This window comes from Scyliorhinus torazame, chromosome 12, assembly GCF_047496885.1.
Source record: "Scyliorhinus torazame isolate Kashiwa2021f chromosome 12, sScyTor2.1, whole genome shotgun sequence".
Lineage (NCBI taxonomy): Eukaryota > Metazoa > Chordata > Chondrichthyes > Carcharhiniformes > Scyliorhinidae > Scyliorhinus > Scyliorhinus torazame.
The window spans coordinates 83763443-83791094 of NC_092718.1; the positions used below are offsets into that span (position 1 = coordinate 83763443).

Sequence of the window (27652 nt, forward strand, 5' to 3'; positions counted from 1 at the left end):
TGGAGAATGCCCGGGGCGGGGGGCCTGCCGACCGGCGCCGCGCAATTCCCTCCCTCGCCGAATCCCGGAGAATGGGGGTCGGTGAATCCCGCCCCCTTTCCTTGGTTAAAAAAAAATAGTTCAAGACCTTTCAACATTCACCTGAAAATACATTTTTTTTTAAAATGAGGACCAGTGACATGGAAACATTGTTGAGACAGAGAACAGGGACAATCATTTCCTTGGAGTTTATCTGACACTCTGCTTGTGACAAGGACTCCTGGTCAGTGGGACGTGATTCTGATCTCAAACCTCAACTCAGTATCTCCACAAGGAAGCGCTGAAAAACTGTTGATAATGAGGTTGTTTTCCCCTCTGAGGCACGGGGTGGGGACAACTTGCTGGACAGTCCAGCAGTGTTCATGTTAAGAATCAAGTGAGTAAAGGAGCCGTTCAGGAGCACAAGGCCGATTAAATGCCACTCAACAACCTGGGTACCAATGGCAGCTGGAAAATGGGTCACAGGAGCTGAACATTGATGGATCACAAGAGTGTAGAGGAGAGGAGGCTTATACCAACCAGAAATCGGATGTATCAGACCCAGACTTGGGGCTTATCTATCTGAACCCCTTTAATACAGGAACCAGGGGCGGGATTCTGTGATCCTGAGGCTAAGTGTTGATGCGGTCGGAAACGCCATTGCGTTTCCCGACGGCGTCAACACGGCCCCAGGATCAGCAATTCTGGTCCCTACATGGGGTCAGCATAGCAACTGCTGATCTCGGCGTCAACTGGGCGCCGCGGGCTCCGCGCATGGGCGGTGTCTCCCTTCTACGCACCGGCCCCGATGCAACATAGCGCAGGGCTACAGGATACGGCGCTGAAGAAAGGAGACCCCAGCCACAGAGGCCGGCCCGCCGATCGGTGGGCCGTGATCGCAGGCCAGACCACATCGGAGGCCCACCCACAGGGACGGCCCCCGCCCCCCCCCCCCCCCAGGGACAACACCTCCCCCCCAGGGTTTGATCCCCCCCTTGCACCCCCCACAGCCCCCCACCCCCCCAGATCCTTCCACGCCGGCTGAGAGCAGGTGTGGACGGCGCGGGACTCAGGTTTTTCCACCGGCTGAGGAATGGGCCTGGCCACAGGCGACAGAGGAATGGGCATGGTGGCAGGAAGCTCTACGAAGTCGACATCCGGAACAACAGGAGGGCTTGGCACCGGTGTAAGTTCCCGTAGCGAGTGTGGAAGTAGGCGAAGAGCCCGGCGAATGCGCCTGCGAATGGAGCCATCAGGCATGCGAACCAGGAACGAGCGGGGAGCCACGCGTCGGAGAACTTCGGCAGGTACCGACCAGCCACCTTCTGGTAGGTGGATGCGGACGCGTCTCCAGGCGCCAGGGCGGGAAGATCAGTTGCCCGTGTGTCATGTGCCACCTTCTGGCGAACGCGCTGCTGTCGCATCCTGTGCAGTAACGGAGCATAGTTGGTTGTGGGGACCAGAATGGATGGCACAGTGGTCCTGAGGGCACCACCCATCAACAGCTGGGCAGGTGAGAGGCCAGTGGCTAGTGGGGCCGAGCGATAGGCCAGCAGGGCGAGGTAGAAGTCCGACCAGGCAGCAGCAGCCTTGCAGAGGAGCCGCTTGGCAATGTGAACGCCCTTTTCCGCCTTTCCATTGGACTGAGGATGCAGGGGGCTGGACGTCATGTGTGTGAAGCCATACGAAGCAGCAAACAAAGACCATTCCTGGCTGGCAAAACAGGGCCCATTGTCCGACATGACAGTAATCGGAATGCCGTGGCAAGCGAAGGTGTCTTTGCAGGCCCTTATGATTGCGGACGATGTCAAATCGTGCTGGCATATGACCTCTGGATAGTTCGAAAAATAATCTATGATGATTACGTAGTCCCTGCCGAGCGCATGGAAAAGGTCCACACCCACCTCCAGGGGGATGTCACCAGCTCATGGGACTGATGCATCTCAGGAGGTTGTGCCGGCTGAAACCTTTGGCAGGTGGGGCAGTTGAGCACCATGTTGGCGATGTCGTCGCTGATGCCCGGCCAGTCTACTGCTTCTCGGGCCCTCCGTCTGCACTTCTCGACCCCCAGATGGCCTTTGTGTAGTTGGTCGAGGACCAGCTTGCGCATGCTGTGTGGAATCACAATCCGGTCCAGCTTTTGGAGGACACCATCAATGACGGCCAAGTTGTCCCGGACATTGTAGAACTGCGGGCACTGTCCTTTGAGCCACCCTCCCGTCATGTGGCGCATCACACGTTGTCGAAGGGGGTCAGCCGCAGACTCCCGACGAATACAGGCCAGACTTGAGTCATCGGCTGGCAGATTTGCAGATGTGAAGGCCACCTGCGCTTCGACCTGATAGACAAACCCCTCCGAGTCGGGCGGTGTGCTCACTGCTCTGGACAGGGCATCCGCAATGATAATGTCCTTTCCCGGGGTGTGGACCAGTTGGAAGTCAATTTAGTTTTGAGGGTCTGATTGTGTCTCTCAACCAACCCGGCCGCCTGCGGTCTGTGCGCACAGTTTAACTGCTGCCGTATGCCCAGCTGGGAGCAGAACTCTCTATTAATCTGTCCAATAAAATGAGGCCCGTTATCAGAACTTAACTGAGCTGGTATCCGTACCGGGGAATGATTTCCCGCATCAGAACTTTAACCACAGTAGCAGCTTTATTATCGGTAGTCGGATACGCCTCGACCCAGCTGCTGAACACATCCACAATGACTAAAACATATTTATAACATTGACACCTTTCTAACTCAATGTAATCCATTTGGAGCATCTCAAAGGGACCACTGGGCAACGGGGTTTGCCTCATACCACAAGGGATACCTTTGCCGGTGTTATATTGCTGACAAATCAAACACCGATTACTGATACTCTGGGCCAGCCCCTGCATTTTAGGGTGCCACCAAGTGCCCAGCAACAAATCACTAGTCACCCGAGCCCCACAATGAGTTGCAAAGTGTACACATTCGATGACCCATAAAGCCAGTACATCAGACATACAAGTCTGATGTGCTGGCGTGGTCCATAAAGAGGAAACAGAATCATATGTACAACCTAACCGTTTCCACATTTGTTTATCACTCTCAGGAGCGTCCTCCTGTAACCTTATGACGTCTTGGATGGTTGGCATTGGCTTGTCATAAGCAGACCTATTTATAGCAGATCGTTTAGTCTGACTTAACATTTTAGGCACCATCACTTGCTGAATTTGCGCGGCTGTCCGCGCTGCACAACCTGCTTGTTCATTACCAACATCAACTGGGATCTTACCGTTTGTATGGGCAGCGCATTTAATGACGGAAATCTGCACGGGCATAAGGAGGGCCTGCAGTAGGTCATTAACTAAACCCCGGTGGGATATTTCCGTGCCGGCCGAGGTAAGGAATCCCCTATTCTTCCAGAGCTGTGGGTTGGCTGAAGTCGAGTGTTAATCGTTTCAGGGACCTCAAAATATTTTATGGAAGTGCCGTCTGGCATGATTTGAAGTGCGTACCACTGCCCTCCTTACCATAGGCCCCAGATCCTTGGCATGGTACTGGTCGTGGACCTGACGTGTAATATGAGGGCCCACAGAAGCTGACTGTGGCCATAAATATGGTGGTACTGTAACAAAATTGGCTGTACCTTTTTTTCCCGTGACTGTGGCTGTAACCTTGACTGGTCATTCGGTCCCAATTAACGGCAGGTATTTGTCCACCAACTCCCTGTTTTGTCCGGTTCTGTCATAGGCCAGGGTAACATGGTGCAGTGAATGTTCAATGTCTAATGTCCACCACTGGGGGGTGATAGAAATATAGCACTGTTGTCTCATCCTCCATAATTGAACCGTTACCCCTTCGTCTCCGCACGCTAGCTGTAGCTGGAAGATACACAGTAAATCTCGGGCCAACAAGTTACAGTCCAATACAGTAGTCACTACAAACTGATGATCCGCAGACTAATTCTCGTAAGTGACTGTCACAGGTTCAGAAATAGGATACTCGCACACCTGTCCTTGGAACCCCGACAAATGCTGGGTGTGGTCGGATAGTGGTAGTCGAAGTTCTGATTGCACTGAAGACATGGCTACTCCAGTGTCGATTACAAATGGGCAGTGTTTATCTCCTATCTGCAGAGAAATAATAGGTTCCCTATCCGATTGGAGAGTCCTTATGACTTAATTAGCTAGTCAATCTTATGTTGGGAAAGGGTTTGCCTGGGAGAAGTCAGTGTACCTCGTCTGTCCTCCCCTTGGTGGGTACCCACTCCTTTGGGTCGGATAGTCTCCTTCTGCTGCCCGCCTTTTAGAGGGGCATTCCTGATGCCAGTGATATGCACGGCCGCAATTAAAGCATGTATTGTTCCCTCTATATCTGCCCTGCCCTCTTTTCCCAGTAGACCAATGGCCCCTCAGAGGGGGCGGCAGTTGTAAAGCTGTTGGTGCATACGGTGGGCCATAAAGAGGAGCTGAGGGTCCATTTGGGTGGGTTTCATATCCTCCCCCGTATTGATCCACCCACCCAAGGTCACAATATTGGGGTTCCAGCTGGTAAGCCACCGTATCTGCCGCTGGTTGGGGTTTCAGATCATCCTTTTTCATTACATACTCAGTCTTAATCTTTGTAACTGAGCCTCCTTCCTGGCTACACCCTCCTTCCAATAAAATCTGACTGCCCTGGTCATCTGAGAAGGGTCGCTCTCTGTCCAATTCATGTTATTACATTTCATGGCAGTAGCCACGGAAGGTGGTAGGCAATGCATTAACAGAGCAGAATATTGAGGGGAATTCTGACCATTTTGGTACAGCAAGTCGCCTGACTGCCCACGGTAGATTTCATTAAAACGTTCCAGAAATCCCTCTGCCTCTTCAGTCTTTTTAGGTTTGAGGTCTAAGATAGCAGAAATGTTCATGGGCTTTTGAAATGTGACATTCAACGCATTCAGGATTTGTGCCCGTCTATCATAGTCCAAAGCATGCGGCGTGGCTAACATATAATTCAAGTGATTGAGATGATTGCGGTACTCTGCTGGGGTTAAAACCTGCTGGACTAGGGCTCAGAGGTCCCTTGAATCAGCTTGATAAACTGAGATGGTAGTTCTCAGATAATCCACGAAAGCAGCAGGAGATTTCTTCCTGTCTGGCACTGCAGCCAGAATAGCTATCATCTCACTGGGGCTCCATGGGAAATAAACGTCTATCGTGGGCTGGGCGGATGCTGTTACAGCATCAGGGTTTGGTATTTTCCTAATCGGCAACTGATTCAGAGTCTCACTAGGGGGCGCTCTAGCGGATTCCTCTGGCTCTTCAAAGACTTCAACGTCCTTCCCTTCCACTAGGGGGAGCTCCAGCTCCTCAGAGCCATTCCCATCCTCTTTCTTTGTTCTCATACTTTTCTGTCCTACCATATCAGTCTGAAGGGATCTAGGTGGTAAGCGTGATTGTTTCTGGATAGGATCAGGCCCCTCTCTCATTGTCCGAGATCGGGTCCTAGAGCTAACTGGGCTTGTTGAACAGAGCTCTCCCCTTCTCTAACAAACAGTGAAGATGCTGAAATAGGACCCAAGCTATCAACCGAAGGGACTGGAGAGGCTGGCATGATTTGAATCTGGGGAGCAGTGACAGGATGTAAATTATGATACCCTAGTGGTTCCGGAATTAGTGCAGACAATGCTAATGGTGCAGTCGGGACTCTGGCCGACATTGTCCAATTCTCTGGGTCCTCATCTCCTTCTGTCAATGCAAGGCCAGCCATTGAACTACGTAGCCCATTTTAAAACTCGAGTCCACCCTCTCTTTACTTGCACCTTTTTTGAATGCACACTCCTTTTTCAAGATCTCCAGAGTTTTCTGGTTCCTCCTTTCACGAATTGGAATCCCCATTTTAAGGGCATTTTCTTGCCAACTTAATAACATGATCTTATCCCTCTCCTGTTGACAATATTGTCTCCATAATCTAATTAACTCTTTAGCTTTTATACTTTGGCTCCCTTTTTAAAAAAATTATTTGCCTATTTATAACCAATGGCAATTTTTGCTACTTGGCAAAGTTATTTAAAAGGTTTTAACAGTGTTCTTTTAAAACTTAAAATGTTTGAAAATTCAAATTGAATTCCTGCAAACTGCAAGCTTAGCTCTGATCTCAACTCAGAACTGAATTTACGATTTGCTTAACACAAACTTGTATAACTTTTACAACTTAATTAATTCTTTATCTTAACAATTTTTCTTTTAACAAGTTTTTCTTACATTCACAAAAATGTTTGCTGCTATCAATGAGGGAGCAGTTAGCTGGGGTGATTTATACCGGAGCAAAGTCAACTGTCATCTCCAGATTTACACATTTTTAAATGTTTCTTTAAGTTTCTATTAATTCACAAATAAAATGAAATAAACACTATTCCAAGTAATTCAAACTTAAGATTCTGGCAATTTCAATCAATTGCTTGCTAAAATAATTAACTTTTATCAAAGAGGTGGAGAAATCCACTGGTTTCCTTTAATTAATTCAAAACGTAACTTTACTGGAGTTTCACTGACTCAAAAGAAAGGTATCCGATTACACCACAGGCTGCTGCTGTTATCTCAAGGCCCGCGTGAGAAGCACTGTCTGTAGTCTTTAACTTTGGCTGCTGTTAACCCTTTGAGAGACTTCTGCTTTAACTAACATGCAGCATCCAGTTCTATGGATGTTCTTTTGTATTGAAATTTATCCAAACATTTCCCCATAATCTCTAACTAGTCCTCAAGACTGTGTTTCTTGCCACTACAGTCCAAGTATACAATTTTAGCTTAATCAACTATAGATTTAAAAACACGCATGGAACTGAACCCTCCTGTCTGAGGTCCCATCAGTTCATCAAAAACACTCACACATGGAATTAAACCATCATCCGATGTCACATCAATTCCAAAACACACACACATGGAATTAAACCTGACCTTTGATTTCGTCGAGACGATCTTTCCGTACCAACCGCGAGTGATCAGACCAATCAGACCATGAGAAGAGGGGAAAAGCAATGTGTGTCATTTTCCAGCTACACACATTGTTGTCCCGTTTCCACTTTCCTTGTCCAGAATCAGTCTAATTCTGATTTTGCAGTTGGTCGGTAGCCGTCTGGAGAAATCCCGGGTTTCGGCACCAAATGACAAATGCTGAATTCTTTACCCGTCAGTCTGGCCTCAATAAAACTCAAAATGGATTCGTAGGCATAGTATTATTTATTTATAACCAACTTGCAGGTCTGACTCGCTTCTCAGGGACACAGAACCAGTCTCCTGGACCCCTTGGAAACTAATGAGGTCGGAGACAAAGGGATCTCTGCAAATACATTCAAATGGCATCAAGTTTCACATACAGATTCCCATAGGTCATCCTATACCCCTCCTGACCTGGCCATACATCCTAATTGGCTCACTTCTCATTCCTTAACCCTGGGCCCATTGTTACCCAGCATCTTTTTCCCATCCTCTACCAGACACTGTAGCCACCTGGGTTGGCCAACTCCCGACGTAAAATGGAGAACAGAAAAGGCTGCAGGGAAATTCAGCCAACAGAGGCAGAAACTAGCAGGTGCACGTTTACTGTGTATTAAACTCTGCAAAAGCCCATACAGCATCAATACAAGCAGCCTTCTGCATAATAATGTAGCAGCCATCTACATACTAATGAGCAATCCCTGGGAACAATCGAAACATTTGGGAGAAACAAAGCCAAGCCAGACTCCTCGGCGCCAGCAGGAGCCAACACAAAAGAGGTTAACGGACACCTCAAGACCGCCCATCGATCAGGGAACCGCTCCAGTATTGGAGAAATCGAACCAAGCGATTGGAACGAAGTCCAATCACTTAGAACCAGGTACAGGGTCCGCCCCGAAAGGCGGGAGGCCCCTGGGGACTATAAAGTTAAGCCGCCAAGTTCAAATCGTCCTTCTTGACCGGTCACTCAACAACGCGAACCAACCCTTGACAGTGACCGGTGCAGCTGCCGCCGAGATCTAGTAGGTCTTAAGTCAAGGCTCGCTACGAGATAGGTGCTCCTAGCTACCAGTCCGTACCAACTTCGAATCCCGCAGACTCAGAACCCGAACGAAAGGCCATTTGTTCCCCTGACCTGGTGGGCCAGTCCAAAGCTAAGTATAGGCCTGTTAGTTGTAGAAGTAGCTTAGAAGTAGAATTTATGCATGAGTAGCGATTACTGTGTATAATAAATGTGCTTTGATTTGAATCTTACTAATTGGTGTATTGAGTCATTGATCATTACTTGAACTTGAACCTCGTGGCGGTATCATAAAGATACCTGGCGACTCTAGAGCAACGGTTCTAAAACAGAGCCAATTGAACTAACCAAAAGTTAGCAACATATTACTGGCGACATCTGATGGGACCCGATCTAGAAGTGCCTTAACCACTCCGGGAGAACCCAAAAATTTGAATTAGAGATCCAATTGGGAACAGAAAACCACAAGTGTTCAAGCAGTTCTGATCAATCCTCATAATTCGGAAGTGTGTGTATGCATGTGTAACTAACAGGGCGATAAGGTAATACTGATAGATTTTTTGTTGCGACAAAACTGTCAGGAGTTTGTATTTCGGAAAATGGCGAAAGCCGTACCCATAATTACAGCACCGCCTTAGTCCCTCTTGTTCCAAATTTAAAAGAAGCATTCAGATAGGAAAGATGGCAATGCAGGCAATGCAACGCCTCATGAATCCAGAAGAATTTGCGGTCGCAACGACCAGCATCAGTAGAGTAGGACAGTGTCCCGTATGGGAAGAAGAAATCAGGAAGTACCTCAAAGGGAAAGGATGGCCCCTTTGGAGCGAATTCTGTAACAACGAGGAAACAGGTCCCGGGAGTATGGGACATACTTGGTGGGAGAACCTGAGCGAGATTCTCAAGAAGAGCTTAGGAAAAGCTCGCAAGCCGATGGCAATCGTGTCCTGCTTGGCACAATTGTGAAGCACAGAGGAGGTCGTTAGGACGCTCCGGAAAGAGATAGATGGAATACATCGAATGAGCAAGGTCGATGTTAGTGAGGTAGAGAGAGAGAACGCAGAGTTAAGGAGGAAGTTGGCAGCAAAAGATGGAGAGGTGGATGATGCCAAGTGGGCACACCAGTCTTGTCTGGCGCACTTAAGCAGCTTCCAGTCCCAGTATGAAAAGGCCTATCAGGACACGCAACATGCAGTCCTAGTACGAGAGGAAACCGAGAAGCAGGTAGAGGCATTGCAGAGGCAGTGTAGTGACCTGAAGGCAGCGTTAAGAGCACTCTGCTGCCACTACAGAGCAAAGACAAAGCTCACTAGACCACGCAAAGTGCCGGAAGCAGATTGCAGAGCTGCAATCTCTGCTTTCAGTTCAGAAAGGATTCCAGGAAACCTTTGGAGCAAAGTTAGATGAGGAGGACGGCCCTGATTGGGAAGAGTTAAATGAGATAGCGCAGAGATATGTTCAGGGAACATGTGCGCAGGGAAAGCCCCAGACGAGGAAAGCGCCCCAACCCCCCACAGAGCAGATAGTTCAGGCTCCAATGAACCCAGTCACCACCCACCGCACAGCCACATCGGACGACACGGAATTTCTGTACACCACCCCCTTAACAGTGACCCAATTACGGGACGCGTGCGAGAAAATCAAACCGTTCCTCCCCACCTCAGACCCCCACCACTTCTTTGCCAGAGTGAAACAGCAGGCGACCACGTACGGCCTGGATGAGCAAGAGCATGTGAAGCTCACAGCTTTGAGTTTAGACCCTTCGGTCGTAGCAGCCCTTCCCGACCCACAGAATGTAGGAGGAGGCACCCTTGCAGAAATGCATACCGCGATGCTGGACGCGATCGTGTATAATAGGGATGACCCCGTAGATGGCCTCAATAAGTGCAGGCAAAAGAAAACCGAGCACCCCACAGCATTTGCTGGACGCCTGTGGATCCATTTTGCAGCAGTTTTTGGAGACTTATACCGTGCCCATTTGTCCCCAGACAACATGGCCAAATGGACCCGCACCCTTAACTCCGATGCCACAGAAACAGGCGCCAATTATGATCCCTCAGCGGAGGCTCATAATGAGAAATGGGTCGTAAAAAGATTGTCCCGCGCCTGAGAGCAGTCTGTACAAAACAAACCCGCAGTTAAAAATCCCGAAGAGAAGCAGGCAGAAGCAGACATACAAGCAGTTAAATCACACCAGAACCCCGCCTGGGTAAATGAAGGCAAGAACAGCCCCCCATAAAAGTCGCAGGAGTGTTACAACTGTGGACAGTTGGGACACTTTGCAAGAGAGTGCAATGCCCCACGAAAGCCACAGAGAGCCCAGCAGACGGGCACTCTAAGTAAGAATAAGACAGAGCCCATGCATAGTGTGAGCACCCGTTCAGATCAGACGGACCTGAACGGAATGGACTGACGGTGTTCGGGCTCCCCCAGTTGGGTCTGCGACACCCTTTGGGATAGGTCCGGATTACCGGTAGTTGCAGCAAAGATTTGGGGACAGCCCATCGAATTTCTCTGGGACACAGGAGGGTCCCGCACCACAATAAATTCCTCCACCATGTTTCAAAAGGACACGTGGCCCACTACAGCCACCATCACCCTCAGCGGCTTTACAGGCCACTCACAGCAGGGACACATCACAGCCCCTGCACCCATTCAAACCGGCACCATCACCACCAAGCACCCCGTAGTCTTCGTCGACCTGCCCCACACAGCAGAGCACATTTTGGGCATAGATTTTATGAATTCTCAAAACCTATCCTTCAATCCAGTCAACCAGTGTGTCTGGAAAATGGCAAAATCCGCAAGAGCCCCCGCAACGCTCAACATAGGAGAGTACGCGAACAAAATTAGCGCAGTAGGCGAATTTTGGTTTAACGCGACCACGCTTAGCACGGACAAGAAGGTTAGGGCAGTTCTGCAAAAGAACAGGACAGCATTCGCGACCCACAAACACGACTGTGGCCGGATGACTGGTTCAGTACAAATCACAGGACCTGACCCTAGACCCCAGAAGCAATATGGATTTCCCCAAGAGGCAGAGGGAGAAATCGCAAAAGCAATCGACAGCTTATGAGAGCAGGACGTACTTAGATCAGTAGCCTCCACTAATAATGCTCCGATTTGGCCAGTGAGAAAGCCCGATGGATCATGGCGACTGACCATCGATTACCGGGAACTCAACAAAGTCACCCCCGCAGCAGCCCCCACGGTAGCCACAAGTCCCGAGACCATGCTCAAGCAGGGACTCAATTCCCGATACTTTGCAGTTTTGGATATCAGTAATGGATTCTGGTCCATTCCATTGGCAAAGGCGTGTCAGTACAAATTTGCCTTCACCTTTAAGGCACAGCAGTACACGTGGACATGCCTGCCACAAGACCTCCACAACTCCCCCTCCATTTTCGACCGACAGCTGGCAAATGGTTTAGCCAAATTTTCTCGCCCCGAATGTCTGGTCCAGTACGTAGGCGACATACTCCTGCAGACAGACACCAAGGAAGAGCACACCGAGCTTCTGTCCGAACTCCTTGAACTCCAACAAGCAATCGGATGTAAAGTTAACCCCAAAAAGGCCCAGATTTTGGAACACAAACTGATATATTTGGGTACAATTATCACGCATGGTAAATGCGAGATCGAGCATAAAAGGATTGACTCGATTGCTAAATTGCCCCTTCCCCAGAACGTTTCAGCCCTCCTGTTGTTTTTAGGACTGGTTGGCTACTGCCGAAACCACATTGACGGTTTCGCCAGCAAGGCAGCGCCCCTCTCAGACTTCCTAAAGAAAGGAGCCCCCTGGGAATGGCTTCCACAGCATACGGATGCTGTGGACTCTTTGAAACAAGCACTCAGTGTAGCCCCGCACTACAAGTTCCAGACCCGCTTTCCCCATACGCTATAGAGGTAGCAAGCACAGACCGCACCCTTTCGGCCGTGCTCCTCCAGGAACGTCACGAACAGTTAAGGCCCGTGGCTTACGCCTACAGAGTTTTAGATGCTGTGGAGTAGGGATTTTCAGTCTGTGAGAGGCACCTGCTCGCAGTTTTTTGGGCAGTACAGTATTTTTCTTACATTACTGGACTAAACCCCATCACATTCCTCACGGAACACACCCCCACCCAACTTTTACTGGCCGGACGACTCCAGGACGGTACAGTTAGTCAGATTAGAGCAGCCAGGTGGACCCTTCTTTTGCAGGGACGGGACATCACTGTTAAAAGGACAAAGACCCACACCTTTTTAGCCGATAACCTACAGTACCCCGGAACCCCCCATGAATGTGAAATTATCTCTCCACACCACAACACAGGCCCCTTTATTGCTAAAACACCCCCCAGAAAGATAGGTAGTTCAACCCAGAGCCCCAAGCATACAGACACCTGCGAACCCATTAGAATATATGTGGATGGATCTTCCACAATATTAGAAGGGAAGCGCACAACAGGATGCGGCATTTAAGTCGAGGACGCGCAGGGACGCGCCCTAGAAGAAATAGCGATAAAACTTCCAGGACACTTAGGCGCGCAGGCAGCAGAACCTGCGGCCATCGCATACATAGTGGAACACCCAGATTCCTTCCCCAGCCCAGCAGACATATATTCGGACAGCCTCTATGTCTGCAAAAGCCTACCCCTGTGGAAAGCAAGAGGATTTGTTTCCGCAGACGGAAAACCCCTCCCTTCAGCCCCATTGCTCCGTCACAGTTTAGAGCGAGCACAGAACAGGACCGTTGGAATCATCAAAGTTCGTAGTCACCATCGTTCCTCCCCCCCTGGAAATGTAAAAGCCGACGTACTGGCTAAAGCAGGTTCCAGGCATGTGTATATTTGGATACCCCCCGAAAGCGCACCAGTGAATGCAGTTCAGGTCTCGCAGACTAATATTGAGGACTTAGTGCAGGCCCAGAAGCAGGACAGCAATCTCAGGGAGATTTTAAAAGGAAGATTCCCAGCACCTTTTGATAGGTTTAAGAATGCACTGACCACACATGACGGTGTGGTGTTAAAAGACACCCTTTATGTGGTTCCTGAACAGGACAGGAATCAACTGATTTGTTTATTCCATGACAGTCATGGACATCAGGGAATCAATCCCACTACAGCCCACCTCAGGCAGCTCTGTTGGAGGCCAAGTTTGAAAGTAGATGTAACTCACTACGTTGAGAATTGTCTTATCTGTGCCCAGAACAACCCGGACAGATACGCCAAAAAAGCTGAACTCACTCACACCCGACCTGTTAATGGCCCCTGGACTAACCTCCAGATTGATTATATTGGACCATTGCCCCCGTGCAGGAATGGTTATAAATATGTACTCGTGGTGATAGACACGTTTACCAAATGGGTGGAAGCATTCCCAACCAGAATGAACACGGCAAAGACCACAGCCAAGATTTTAACCCACAACATCTTTACGAGATGGGGTCTCCCCCGCAGCATTGAATCCGACCAAGGTTCCCATTTTACGGGACGTGTCATGCAGAACGTCCTCACGATATTTGGCATTACCCAAAAATTCCACATCGCATACCACCCCCAGTCGAGTGGTATCGTGGAGCGCATGAATCGGACCCTAAAATCCACCCTCAGAAAAATGGTCCAGCAAAACAACACCACTTGGGATTCAGTCCTCCCTTTTGCGCTGATGTTTTTGTGAAATACAGTTTCAACTTCCACAGGTTACACCCCACACACCCTCATGACCGGACGCCCCATGAAAGGCACAGAGTTTTTATTAGGATTGGATTTGACCAGCCCCGAAGTGACGGCCCTCACACACGAGAAAGCAGTAGAACAATTAGTGGCGAATGTTAAAACGGCTCAGCTAGCAGCCGCAGTGAAATTGGGCACAAGAAAGAAACAGAGCAAGGCCTGTTTCCATAAGACAGTGCATGCGACTGAGTTCAGTGTAGGACAGCAAGTCATGCTCTCCGTATACAACCCCAGCACATTCCTGTCACCAAAGTATTCGGGTCCGTACTCCATTGCGGACAAAGTAAGCCCTTCCACCTACAAAATAAAATATCCCAATGGAAAGACTGCGTGGTTCCATGTCAACCAGCTGAAGGCATATGGAACACAGTCTAGCCACGCACACCACGTCATGCTCGACGCAGAAGACCACGTCCCGCCCACAGCCACCGTAACCCTACCCTCCCCCAACACGTCCAGCCAGCCACGGACTCAACCCCGACTCCACCCCCAAACTCTAGCCTCCGCCCCGGACGCCCACAGACTGCAGCAGCAGCGACAGCGACTGTGACTCGGACAATTGCCACAACACGCCTCCCTACTATCCCCATGCAACAGGACCCACACCCAGCGAATCTGACCATGATTCGAGTGATCCCTTCATGATCACTTCCCTAAACAAACCCCACCACCGATCACCGACCTACAATGACGACCCCGATTCCGTCCCCACAGAACTAGACACCACCTTTTGGCACTGAGATAATTCGTACAAACTCGTCCGGAATGATGAGAGCGATCCAAAATCAAAACAAGCAGCCCTATCAGCCCTGATACACTCGAGAGTTTGGCATCTGGGAGACGATGGTGACTTTGAGTCTGACCCCAAAACGAGAACTCCTTTGCGACCCTGTTTGCAACCGATAACTGAGGTTTCCAGATGATGTTTTAAAAGGAACCGCTTGGGAGAAAACGGTGTCCTTTCTGATGAAACCTGCAGCATGTTTAATGTTGTTTGTCCTAGTATTGTTAAATGTTGTATGTTAGACCGGAATTTTTTTCCACGGCCCCACGCCACCACCCTTCTGACGCCCACTGGCAGTCAGAGAAACTAGTTTGGCCAGACGCTAGTTCAGAGGAACTAGTTTGTCCGCAGAGACTTGTTAATGTCCCAGACGCCACTTCAGAGGAACTCGTCTGTCGACTGAAACACAGACCCCACATTCATAACTGCCCTCCTGGTTCGAAGGTAGAACCAATACGGCAACCCCCCCACGATGACTAAATTTCTTGCCCGTTCTTGTCGGTTGCTCAGGCAGTGGAGAAACGGCATTGGGACCCGCCCTGCCTGGGAACCCCCCTCTGGTCAGCAACGCTCGGGTAGGGCAGACACGGCATTGGTCGCCATCCTACCCGGGGACTCAATCCAACTCTTGCCCGTCGCGGCCCATACGCACCTCATTTCAGCAAGCTTTGTTCAAAAAGTTTTGTTTTGTTTTCAGGTGACCCTTAGGTTGCCAACCCTCTGCTATTTACATCCTCAAACATTTGGATGGTAAATCGCACAGCCTGCGAGACGGCTCGCACTGGTTCAGTATTTATAAGTGTGTCTTGTCCTGAAATTAGTTTTTTTTTAAGAAAACAAAATGAGGGAGTCACACATAGTGACCAATTATAAAGGGAGTAATTGCCACTAAAGGACAGACAGGCTATCATACGAGATATTAAAACAAGATAGTAACAGACACTTGATCCCACAGAACTCCAGAAGCTCCAGGACCAGAGACGAGAAGAGAAGAGAAGAGAAGAGAAGTGAAAGAAGAAGAACCATGAGGACATCCTCCGCGTGGCTCATCCCCCTAATGGACATTTGGTTGCGCGCGAACGCGAACCCCCTGACCTCAACCCCCCCCAGCCGTTAATGATTCACTTCCCCACAGTACCCAGAGCCCAGTCACAAGCGACACCTCACCATCTTGGTGTGACAGGTTTATAACCTGGTACTCCCTGTCCTACTTGATAGAATCCCTATTGGTATTGGCGATACTCTGCTGCATCGTGCAGACTATTCGTCTGAGAAAATGGAGGAGAGCCTACCGCACTCGCACCCCGGTATATAGGATAAGATCCCCTATTTTCGGATATGACCAGACCCCCGACCCCCGCGATCTATAATAAAGAGCATTTGTTTGCGATTTGTAGGAAATAAAGAAATGTTCATGAGCAATTGTACGATCCTGAGCTTGACTGCCAAGCCAGAAAAATATGTATAAACTGCTATGATTTTTGTTTGTATGGTTTAGGAAGTTAGAGAGATGAAATGTTTAAGTGCGTGTATTAAGGGTAGTTAGAGGTTCCGATTTTCTTGTTTTGTAATGCATGTCCCAGTTTGACATAGCGCCCCTCAGAATCGTCAGTTAAAATTTTTTTGCATAGTTATGGTCAGTGTAGAGGCCATGAAAGAAGTGCTCGCCGGGTCAGGGAATGAAAAACAACGCAGTTATGTGATCCTTCACGCTTCGTGTTAGGATCACAAGAAGGGTGTGTAGCCACCTGGGTTGGTCAATTCCCGACGTAAAATGGAGAACAGCAAAGGCTGCAGGGAAATTCAGCCAACAGAGGCAGAAACTAGCAGGTGCAAGTTTACTGTGTCTTAAACTCTGCAAAAGCCCAGACAGCATCGATACAAGCAGCCTTCTGCATAATAATGTAGCAGCCATCTACATACTAATGAGCAATCACCGGGAACAATCAAAACATTTGGGATAAACCAAGCCAAGCCAGACTCCTCGGCGCCAGCAGGAGCCAACACAAAAGAGGTTAACGGACACCTCAAGACCGCCCATCGATCAGGGAACCGCTCCAGTACTGGAGAAATCGAACCAAGCGATTGGAACGAAGTCCAATCACTTAGAACCAGGTACAGGGTCCGCCCCGAAAGGCGGGAAGCCCCTGGGGACTATAAAGTTAAGCCGCCAAGTTCAAATCGTCCTTCTTGACCGGGTCACTCAACAACGCGAACCAACCCTTGACAGTGACCGGTGCAGCTACCGCTAAGATCCAGAAGGTCTTAAGTCAACGCTCGCTACGAGTTTGGTGCTCCTAGCTACCAGTCCGTACCAACTTCGAATCCCGCAGACTCAGAACCCGAACAAAATGCCATTTGTTCCCCTGACCTGGTGGGCCAGTCCGAAGCTAAGTATAGGCCTGTTAGTTGTAGAAGTAGCTTAGAAGTAGAATCTATGTATGAGTAGCGATTACTGTGTATAATAAATGTGCTTTGACTTGAATCTTATTAATTGGTGTATTGAGTCATTGATCATTACTTGAACTTGAACCTCGTGGCGGTATCATAAAGATACCTGGCGACTCGAGAGCAAAGGTTATAAAACAGAGCCAATTGAACCAACCAAAGGTTAGCAACAACACCCCTCCACCCTTCCTTGCCATGCTTTCTGAAATCCTTTGTGCTTTGTCTTTTGTGAACTCACTAGAATTAAACTGGCCTACATCTACATTACTGTAACTAATATTTAAACTAACTATTTTATATCACATTCATCAGGTATGGGTTGTTTAAATTATTTTCACAGGATGTTGCCATCATGACTCGGCCAGCATTTATTTCCCATCCCTAATTACCCTGGAGGGTCATAAATTCTCCCCACACTGCCCCATCTTTTAATAACAATTTTAGACCGCCCATCTCAACGCCACTTACCCCACACTATTCCCACAGATTTATGGGCACTAGTTGAAGATTATCCATCACAGTCTTGAATATACTCAGTGACAAGAGCACTCACAGCTGCCTGGGTGGAGAATTCCAAAGATTCACCCCCCCCCCCCCCGCCCTGAGTGAAGACATTTCTCCTCATCTCAGTCTTAAATTGCCTGTGTCCTGAGACTGTGACCTGTGTGTTCCAGACTCTCCAGCAATGAGGGAGGCAAACAGCCTCTCAGCATTGACCCTGCCAAACACTCTAATGCATTCCAGTGAGATCCCCTCTCATTTTTCCCAGCCCCAGAGAATACAGGTCCATTATACTCCACCTGTCCTGATCGGACAATTCTCAGGAAGCAGTCTGGTGAATCTTCACTGCACCAATCTCCAAGGAACGGTCAACTCAGGGAAGGAGACCCAGAAAGTTAGGTACTGGGTAATGATGATGTTGGTTCTGATAAATGACTGCCTGCCTTTGTGGGAAAATTAGACCTTTGTGAATTTGCACTTAAATACCCTGTAAAAATAACCTGAATTGGTTACCTATAGACAAATCACATGAACCTTACTAACACTTGAAGAAAAAAAACTTAAATGATTACTGCTATTGACTAACTCAAACTACTGAGTAATTGAAATGATGATCGCTGACTGCAAATTCTATTTTGTACTGTATAAAAGTTCTGTAGTCCATTGATCTTTGCTCACATTCGTGTGGATAGAGTTTCCCAGTGCTGTTGGATTCACAGGGTTTAGGGGGATTATGAGAGTCAGGGCTCTCACTGGATGAACACTCTGTAACCAGCTGCTTTCTGGTGGCTTAAGCAGAACAAGTTCAGCAGCGCAGGTTCAATTGCCGTACCAGCCTCCCTGAACAGGTGCCGGAATGTGGCGACTAGAGGCTTTTCACAGTAACTTCATTTGAGGCCTACTTATGACAATAAACGATTTTCATTCCATTCATTCATTTTCAATACAGGAACCAGACTCTGGGTTTATCTGTCCGAACCCCTTTAATACAGGAACCAGACTCTGGGTTTATCTGTCCGAACCACTTTAATACAGGAACCAGACTCCGGGTTTATCTGTCCGAACCACTTTAATACAGGAACCAGACTCCGGGTTTATCTGTCTGAACCCCTTTAATACAGGAACCAGCCTCTGGGTTTATCTGTCTGAACCCCTTTAATACAGGAACCAGACTCTGGGTTTATCTGTCTGAACCCCTTTAATACAGGAACCAGACTCCGGGTTTATCTGTCCGAACCCCTTTAATACAGGAACCAGACTCTGGGTTTATCTGTCTGAACCCCTTTAATACAGGAACCAGACTCTGCGTTTATCTGTCTGAACCCCTTTAATACAGGAACCAGACTCTGGGTTTATCTGTCTGAACCCCTTTAATACAGGAACCATACTCTGGGTTAATCTGTCTGAACCCCTTTAATACAGGAACCAGACTCTGGGTTTATCTGTCTGAACCCCTTTCATACAGGAACCAGACTCTGGGTTTATCTGTCTGAACCCCTTTAATACAGGAACCAGACTCCGGGTTTATCTGTCTGAACCCCTTTAATACAGGAACCAGACTCTGGGTTTATCTGTCTGAACCCCTTTCATACAGGAACCAGACTCTGGGTTTATCTGTTGTCCACCCAGTCCCTTCCCCCTCTCACAGCCTGTCCAATAAAACAGGGTTGTCCACCCCCCTGTTCAACTGGGATCAATTTCAATCTCAATTTAACTCATTCCCATCTCACAGATTCAGACTGAGAGTGAGTGAGGCAATGACCCCGGGGGACAAATACTCCAAACCCCAACACGACCCATCACAACTGAAGACCTAACACACAAGTTTATCTAATTCAACTAGAGTGAGTGTTAATAAACTGATCACATGGAATGTGAGACGGTTGAATGGGCCGGTCAAGAGGGCTCGCGTGTTCGCACATCTGAGGAATCTAAAGGCGGACGTGGCATTCCTGCAGAGAAACATCTGAAGATTGGGGATCAAACTAGGCTTAGGAAAGGGTGGGGAGGGCAGGTATTTCATTCTGGGTTGGACTTGAACACAAGGGGTGAGCAATATTGATAAATAAACGGGTAGTTTTGAAGAGAAAGCAGAGTGGCAGGCTCTGGAGGGAGGTTCGTCAAGGTGAGTGGGAAATTGGAAGGGATGTCGGTGATATTGGTGAATGTTTATGCCCTGAACTGGGACGATGTAGAGTTCATGAGGCAGTTGTTGGGGACGATCCCAGACCAGAACTTGCAGCGGTTGATAATGGGGGGAATTTTAACAAAGTTTTGGATCCAAAGTTGGATCGGTCGAGTCCGGGGTCGGAGAGAGTATCGGCGGTGACAAAGGAACTAAGGGGGATATCGAGTGTGTGTGGGGGGGGGGGGGGGGGGGGGGGGGGGGATCCGTGGAGGTTTGGGTCATTATCTACGGGGAAGGCGGTAGGGCAGTTGAGGAGGGCGAAGGGGGCGGTCTATGAATATGGGAAAAAGGCGAGCAGGATGTTGGCACATCAACTGGGGAAGCAGGAGGCAGTGAGGGAGATCTGAAAAGTGATGGATGATGAGGGGGGGAACACGGTCTTGGATCCGGTGGGGGTGAATGGGGATTTTTACAGGAGGCTGTATAAGTCGGGGCCCCCTGCCGGGATGGAGGGAATTAGGTGATTTTTGGAGGGTTGGAATTCCCAAGGGTGGAGGTGGACCTGGTGGAGGGTCTGGTGGAGGGACCGGGGAAGGCCCCGGGTCCGGACAGGTTCCCAGTGGAATTCTTCAAAACCTGCTCGGGGGGACCTGGGGCCTCTGCTGGTGAGGGCGTTTGCTGAGGCGAGGGAGCAGGGGGTGCTCTCCCTGACGTTATCGCAGGCCTTGATCTCCTTCATTTTAAAGAAACACAAGGATCCGGAGCAGTGTGGATCCGACAGACCAATTTTGTTGTTAAATGTGGATGCCAAGTTCCTGGCCAAGATTTTGGCCTCAAGGATCAAGGTCTGTGTGCCGGGGGTGATGGGGAGGGCCAGACGGGGTTCGTTATGGGGAGGCATCTGTCGGCCAACATCAGGAGGTTACTGAACATTATAATGATGCCTCTGGAGGGACAAAGTGTGGAGGTGGTGGTCACCATGGATGCGGAGAAGGCCTTCGATCGGGTGGAATGGGATTATTTGTGGGAGGTGCTGGGGCGGTTTGGACAGGGGTTTGTGGACTGGGTCCGGTTACTGTACCAGGCACCGGCGGTGAGTGTGCGGACAAACCGGGTGAGCTCGGAATATTTCAGGCTGCACCAGAGGACAAGTCCACTGGATGTCCACTCTCCCCATTGCTCTTTGCCTCAGTTATAGAGCCACTGGCAATGGTGCTGAGAGTGTCAAGGGAGTGGCAGGGGATAGTACAGGGGGGGTGGAGCAGAGGGTCTCGCTGTATGCGGGTGACTTGCTGCTGTATATTTTGGAAGGTATTGGGGGGATTACGAGCATTTTGGAGGAATTTGGCCGGTTCTCGGGGTATAAATTGAACATGGGGAAGAGCGAGGATTTTCCAATCCAGGCGAGGGGGCAGGAGAAGAGGCTGGGGGAGGTGCCGTTTAGGGTGGTGGAGGGAACTTTCAGTTCTTGGGCATTCAGGCGGTGCAGGGGTGGGAGCAGCTGCACAAACTGAATTTGGCTCGGCTGGTGGAACAATAAAGGGGGACTTTAGGAGGTGGGATGTGCTCCCGCTGTCATTTGCACCTGTCCCACCATCAGTGAAAACAACGGTTCTCCTGAAGTTCTTGTTTGTGTTCCAGAATCACCCGATTTTAATTCCTAAGGCTTTCTTTAGGAGGGTAAATGCAATGATTTCAGGAGTTTGTTTTCCCGCGGGTAAAGCCCCACAGATGAAGGTGCTGCTGGAGTGGGGTCGGGAAGGGGGGTTCTCCCGAACCACATGAGGTGGGTGGCAGTGGAATCAAAACTGGGATTGAAATGGAAACTGACAGGTTGGTTTGTTATAGAAAGGACTGGGTTTAGGCAGGAATATTCCTGACTTTTCATTCTACCAGCTCTGGATTGACAAACTGGGACTTTCTGGTCTGGATCAATGTGAAGTTCCAGTCTGTGAGGTTTGTGTCCAGAGCTCTGTTCAATTCTATTGTGGGAATTTGTATTCTGAACTGTGGGGTGGAGGAGGGAGGAGGAGGAGCTGGATGATCAAAGATATTTCTCTGTCTGTCACTCCGTTTTCTCTCTGACCCTCCTCACTCTCTGTCCCTTTCTCAGTCAGCTCAGGCTGGGCTGTAGAAAACAGCAACATGAAGCAGCTGATCGCTCATTCAGCAGTGATTACAGTGAAGAATCATCATGTCTGGCAGAGGGTCAGATCCTGCAGGAGGGCTGCAAGGTTAACATGCCGGGGGGTTGTTGAGGACACCACACCCTGTGCACCATTCACACCAAGACAGTCACCATCAATGTCCAAAGATACCCAGCTGGACCCGCCTCATCTGCGGGGACAAAGAACAGAGAACAGTACAGCACAGGAACAGGCCCTTCGGCCCTCCAGTCTTGTATCGGTCAACCTTGGCCAAAACCCTCATCACTTCCTTGTGCCATATCCCTCTATACCCATCCTATCCATATGTTTGTCGAGATGCCTTTTGAACACCGTTAATGTATCTGCTTCCACAACCTGCCCTGGCGACGCGTTCCAGGCATTCACCACCCCCTGCGTGAAAAACCTGCCTCACACATTTCTACATTTTGCCCCACGGACCTTAAACCCATGTCCCCTAGTGACTGACCCCTCCACCCTGGGAAAGAGTGCCTGCCCATGCACTCCATCCATGCCCCACATATCTTGTAGACCTCTATCAGGTCACCCCTGAACTTCCATTGTGCTAATGAAAACAGTCTGAGTCTATTCAGCCTCTCAACATAGCTAACTCCCTCCATACCAGGCAACACCCTGGTAAACCTCCTCTGGGACCCTCTCCAAAGCCTCCACATCCTTCTGGTAGTGTGGCAACCAGAATTGTGCGCAATATTCCAAGAGCGGCCTGACCAAGGTTCTATACAACTGTAGCATGACTTGCCAGTTTTTGTACTCCATGCCCAGTCCAATGAAGGCAAGCATTCTGCATACTTTCTTGACTACCTTATCCACTTGTGTTGCCACTTCCAAAGATCTGTGGACCTGCGCGCCCAGATTCTTTGACTTTCTATATTCCTAAGAGTTTTGCCATTTACTGTATACTTCCCCTCTATGTTAGACCTCCCAAAATGCATTACCTCACATCCGGATTAAACTCCATTTGCCATTTCTCTGCCCAAGTCTCCAACCTATCTATGTCCTGCTGTGACTTCTGACAATCCTCAACAATATCTGCCATTCCACCGACCTTGGTGTCATCCGCAAACTTACCAATCAGACCTGCTATATTTTCCTCCAAATCATTTATTTATTATACAACAACAGAGGCCCCAGCACCGATCCCTGTGGAACACCACAAGTCACAACCTTACATTCAGAAAAACACCCTTCTACTGCCATCCTCTGCCTTCTGTGACCGAGCCAGTTCTGTATCCATCTTGCCACCTCACATCTTATCCCTTGTGACTTCACCTTTTGTACCAGTCTGCCATGAGGCACCTTGTCAAAGGCTTTACTGAAGTCCATGTAAACAACATCTACCACCCTCCCCTCATCAATCATCTTTGTCACCTCCTCAAAAAACCCGATCAAGTAGCACCTCCCCTTCACAAAACCATGCTGTCTATCACTAATGAGTCCATTTGTTTCCAAATGGGTATAAATACTGTCCCTGAGAATTCTTTCCGATAATTTACCTACTACCGACGCGAGGCTCGCTAGCCTATAGTTTCCTGTAGCCAATGAGGATACAAAGATATCAGTCGAGGCCCCAGCAATTTCCTCCCTTGCTTCCCTCAGAATTCTGGGGTAAATCCCATCCGGCCCAGGAGACTGATCTACCTTGATGTCTTTTAAAACACATACCTCCTCCTTTTCAATGTCTACATGACCCAGGCTATCCACACACCCTACCCTAGAATCATCTTCCACAAAGTTATATTTCTTTGGTGAACACTGATGCAAAGTACTCATTCAGTACCTCACCCATTTCCTCTGGCTCAACATATACATTCCCCCCACTGTCCTTAAGTGGTCCAATCCTTTCCCTGGCCACCCTCTTGCTTTTTACATATGAATAAAAAGCTTTGGGATTCACTTTAATCCTACTTGCCAAGATCTTTTCATGACCACTGCTCGCCCTCTTAATTTCCCGCTTAAGTACCTTCCTACTTTCTTTATGCTGCTCAAGGGGTTTGACTGTCCCCACCCTTCTAGCGTACAAAGGCCTAATTTAGACAGAATCTAAAACAGCCTCACCTCAACACCAAGGGCTCTATTCAGTGACCAAGTTAGCAAAGGGAAAGAGCTGCCTTCTCCTGTTAGTGACTCCAGCACCGAAACCTCTCTAGGTTATCATTTCCTCTCCCCTACATTTTCACAGCGCGGCGAACAGCCCATCTTCTCATGTCTCCAAACTGTTGTTGGGAGAATTGATCAATTAGAGATTGGAGGGAAGGGTCCATCTCATTCCAGCTGGTTTCATCACAAACCGTTTCCATTAAATATTAGCAACAGAGTTAGAAAGTTAATGTACAATGAAGACAGTTTCAAATTAACATCACAGAGTTCAATACAGTTCAATTTATTTCAATACAGAATGTGCACTCTGGGAATCTTTAAAAAAAATAAATTTAGAGCACCCAGTTATTTGTTTTTCCAATTAAGAGGCAATTTAGCATGGCCAATCCACCGACCCTGCACATCTTTGTGTTGTGGGAGCGAAACCACAGGAGACACGAGGAGTATGTGCAAACTCCGCACAGGCAGTGGGGCCGGGATCAAGCCCAGGTCCTGAGCGCCGTAGGCAGCCGTGCTAACCACTGTGCCACCATGCCGCACACTCTGGGAATTTTTAATACAATTACAAACAGGTTAGATTTACAATTATCATTTCATGTGAACATTCTCTGGAACATTAAAAATATTAAATGACAGAACAAATAATGGTGCGAGGGGAAATAATATTCTTTATAATAATCTTTATTGTCACAAGTAGGCTTACATTAACACTGCAATGAAGATACTGTGAAATCCCCTAGTTGCCCCACTCGGCGCCTGTTCGGGTACACAGAGGGGGAATTCAGAGTGTCCAAAATACCTAACAGCACATCTTTCGGGACTTGGAGGAAACCGGAGCACCAGGAGGAAACCCACGCAGATACGGGGGGAACGTGCAGACTTGGGTTAGTGACCCAAGCCGGAATCGAACCAGGGACCCTGGAGCTGTGAAGCAACAGTGCTAACTACTGTGCTATAGTGCCGCCCACAGATATTGAGTGAAACCAGCCCCTGAGCTGCTGCACCGAGTACAGTCTCACTCACCTGAACAGGTACATTATCCTGCACGTCCCCCTGACTCATTCTGTGATTCAGCTGCTGCTGTTAATATTCACTTTCAAATGGAAATTGGATTAATTACTAAAGGGAAGGATAATTACAGGGAGAAAAAAGTATTTCAGGAACCAATTTGGTCTTGGGAGTGAAATAGTCATTTCAGAAGCAGCTGGCTGATGCAACGAGATATCATTTGTCTCTGGGTGAATGAATTGAAATAAGGGACAAAGTGTCTCTTCGTCAAACCTGTTTCTGTATCTTGTGATCAAAGTGATACAACGCCACCCTCTGCTGGCAGGTGCCTGCTACTGCTTAAGCGGGGGAAAGACAGTGAGAGAGCAGCGCCGATCCGACATGACAAATGGCTGTGTCTTCAGAGGAAAGCTATTACGTACAGGACGGGTGAAGTAGAAATTAAGGTTAAAGCTCAGGAATATACTAAATATAATGACAAGTCCCCTATCCAGCGAGAACAATTCTTGTCATTGTTTTTAATGGAAATATCTTTTTATCATAAGAATAATCTTTATTACTGTCACAAGTAGGCTTACATTAACACTGCAATGAAGTTACTGTGAAAAGCCCCATGTCGCCCATTCCGGCACCTGTTCGGGTACACAGAGGGAGAATTCATCAAACAGCACGTCTTTGGGGACTTGTGGGAGCAAACCGGAGCACCCGGAGGAAACACATGCAGACACGGGGAGAACGTGCAGACTCCGCACAGACAGTGATCCAAGCCGGGAATTGAACCTGGGAACTTGGTGCTGTGAAGCAACTGTGCTACTGTGCCGCCCATCTCAGAGTCACACTTTGAACTACATAGACCTCAAAATGTGTTTAAAATTCACTCTCTCGGACAGTGAATCTCTCTTTCACAGAGAAAGTGAGTAACTTTGAAAAGAACCTCCTGTGTTCTCAGATTAAAGAATTACCCCTTCACTTGACACTTCCCACAGTGCTGGATTTTCGTGGACAGCAGCACAGCCTGGATATTATCAAACTTAATCCCTCCAGTGCAGGAGGCCATTCGGCCCATCAAGTCCGCACCAACCCTCTGAAAAAGCACTCCACCCAAGTCCACTTACCTCCCTCCTCCCAATAACCCCTTAAACAAGCCTGCACATCCCTGGACACTAAGGGACAATTTAGCATGCCCAAACCATCTAATCTGCACATCTTTGGCCTGTGGGAGGAAACCGGAGCACCCGGAGGAAACCCACGCAGACACGGGGAAAAAGTGCAAACTCCACACAGACAGTGACTCAAGGCCGGAATTGAACCCGGGCCCCTGGCGCTGTGAGGCAGCAATGCTACCCACTGTGCCGCTGTGACGCCCATTGGAAACTCTGTCCACATATTTACAAAACAGGGAACAAATTCAATCTATAATCGGGCATCAATGGGTGATATCATCCCACAACAAAGATTGAAAACTATATTGGACTATTTAACATTTGAACACCAGTTCAGAATCCAGTTTCCAATCCATTCTCTCTGCGGGTTTAGACTCCTTCGTACGTGGAGGTTTAAATCCATGCAGTGTGGGGAATGAAGCTGACGGGATGCAGCCACGAGAGAGCACTTGGCTCATCGGTATAGCGGGCAGAATAAATACTGTGGATGTTGGAAATCTGAAACAAAAACAAAAGATGTTGGGAATGCTGAGCAGCTCGGGCAGTATGTGTGGAATTATTGAATGTTTTCCGAGTTAAACAAACACTGGAGAATGTGTGAGTGAGTGTGTTACTGACAATCAGAGCTGTGCGTTGTGGTCTGTTCACTGTAAACTGCTACCTTGATTCCTCCCCCTTTGTGCTGCTACAATCTGTCATTGTTGCTGCAAAGTCTCCATCCCAGTCTGCGGGCTACAATTTTAAAAGTGTCAGGAGGTGAAAGGTCAAACTGAATGGCCATCTTCAGAACATTCAGTTTATTGGGGGGACACGGGGAGAACGTGCAGACTCCGCACAGATAGTGACCCAATAGAACCAGGTCACTGGCGCTGTGAGGTAGCAGTGCCAACCACTGTGCAGCCCGCCATGCTGCCCTGACACCTGAACACAAGCACCTTCCAAATGCATGACCTCTATGGCAATGGCAGCAGACACCTGGGAACATCACCATTATGGAATCACATTATGGAATCTCAGAGAACAAATTGTTGGATGAAAATGTTTAATGCATGTTGTACCCTCAATAACAACGCTAGAGAGTAAAACGGTAAAGAAGGCTTTAATAAGCTAAGAACGAGGCTGGTTCCGAGACGGGTGCTTACTGGGTGCCGCCTACAAAGCGGCCCCTTATATACGACTCCAAGGTGGGCGGAGCCGGAGTCTCCCAGGGTTCCAAGCCCAGTCTTAAAGGGGACATCACCTTACATGATGATAAGGGTACAGTAATACAGTAACCGTTCATCACAATGCAATTGGATTTGTCCTTCTTTCTGGGTTTTCTTCCAATTAAAGGGCAATTTAGTGTGGCCAATCCACCTACCCTGCACATCTTTGGGTTGTGGGGGTGAGACCCATGCAGTCACAGAAAAATGTGCAAACTCCACAATGACAGTGACCTGGGACCAGGATCAAACCCAGGTTCTCGGCGCGTAAACACTGTGCCACCAAACCGCCCAAGTTGGATTTATTCTGAAGGAGTTTTTAAATTTAAACAATGAATTGATTGTCTGGGATTGAAATGAAATGAAAATCGCTTATTGTCACAAGTAGGCTCCAAATGAAGTTACTGTGAAAAGCCCCTAGTCGCCACATTCCGG

The 27652-nt window shown here is 48.6% G+C and overlaps 1 long non-coding RNA gene across 2 annotated transcripts in view; it reads right to left on the reverse strand.

Annotated features, from left to right (window-relative positions):
- Positions 1 to 23965, reverse strand: part of LOC140387203 (uncharacterized) — a 113734-nt gene extending 89769 nt beyond the window's left edge. The window contains exon 1 of one of the 2 annotated variants that reach the window (XR_011933779.1): positions 23803 to 23965. This is a non-coding gene — a long non-coding RNA (uncharacterized lncRNA). Of the gene's footprint in view, positions 1 to 17732; positions 17859 to 23802 lie in introns of those variants that run through there. The other variant, XR_011933778.1, reaches the window with a different exon arrangement.
- Positions 23966 to 27652: the final 3687 nt, after the last annotated feature.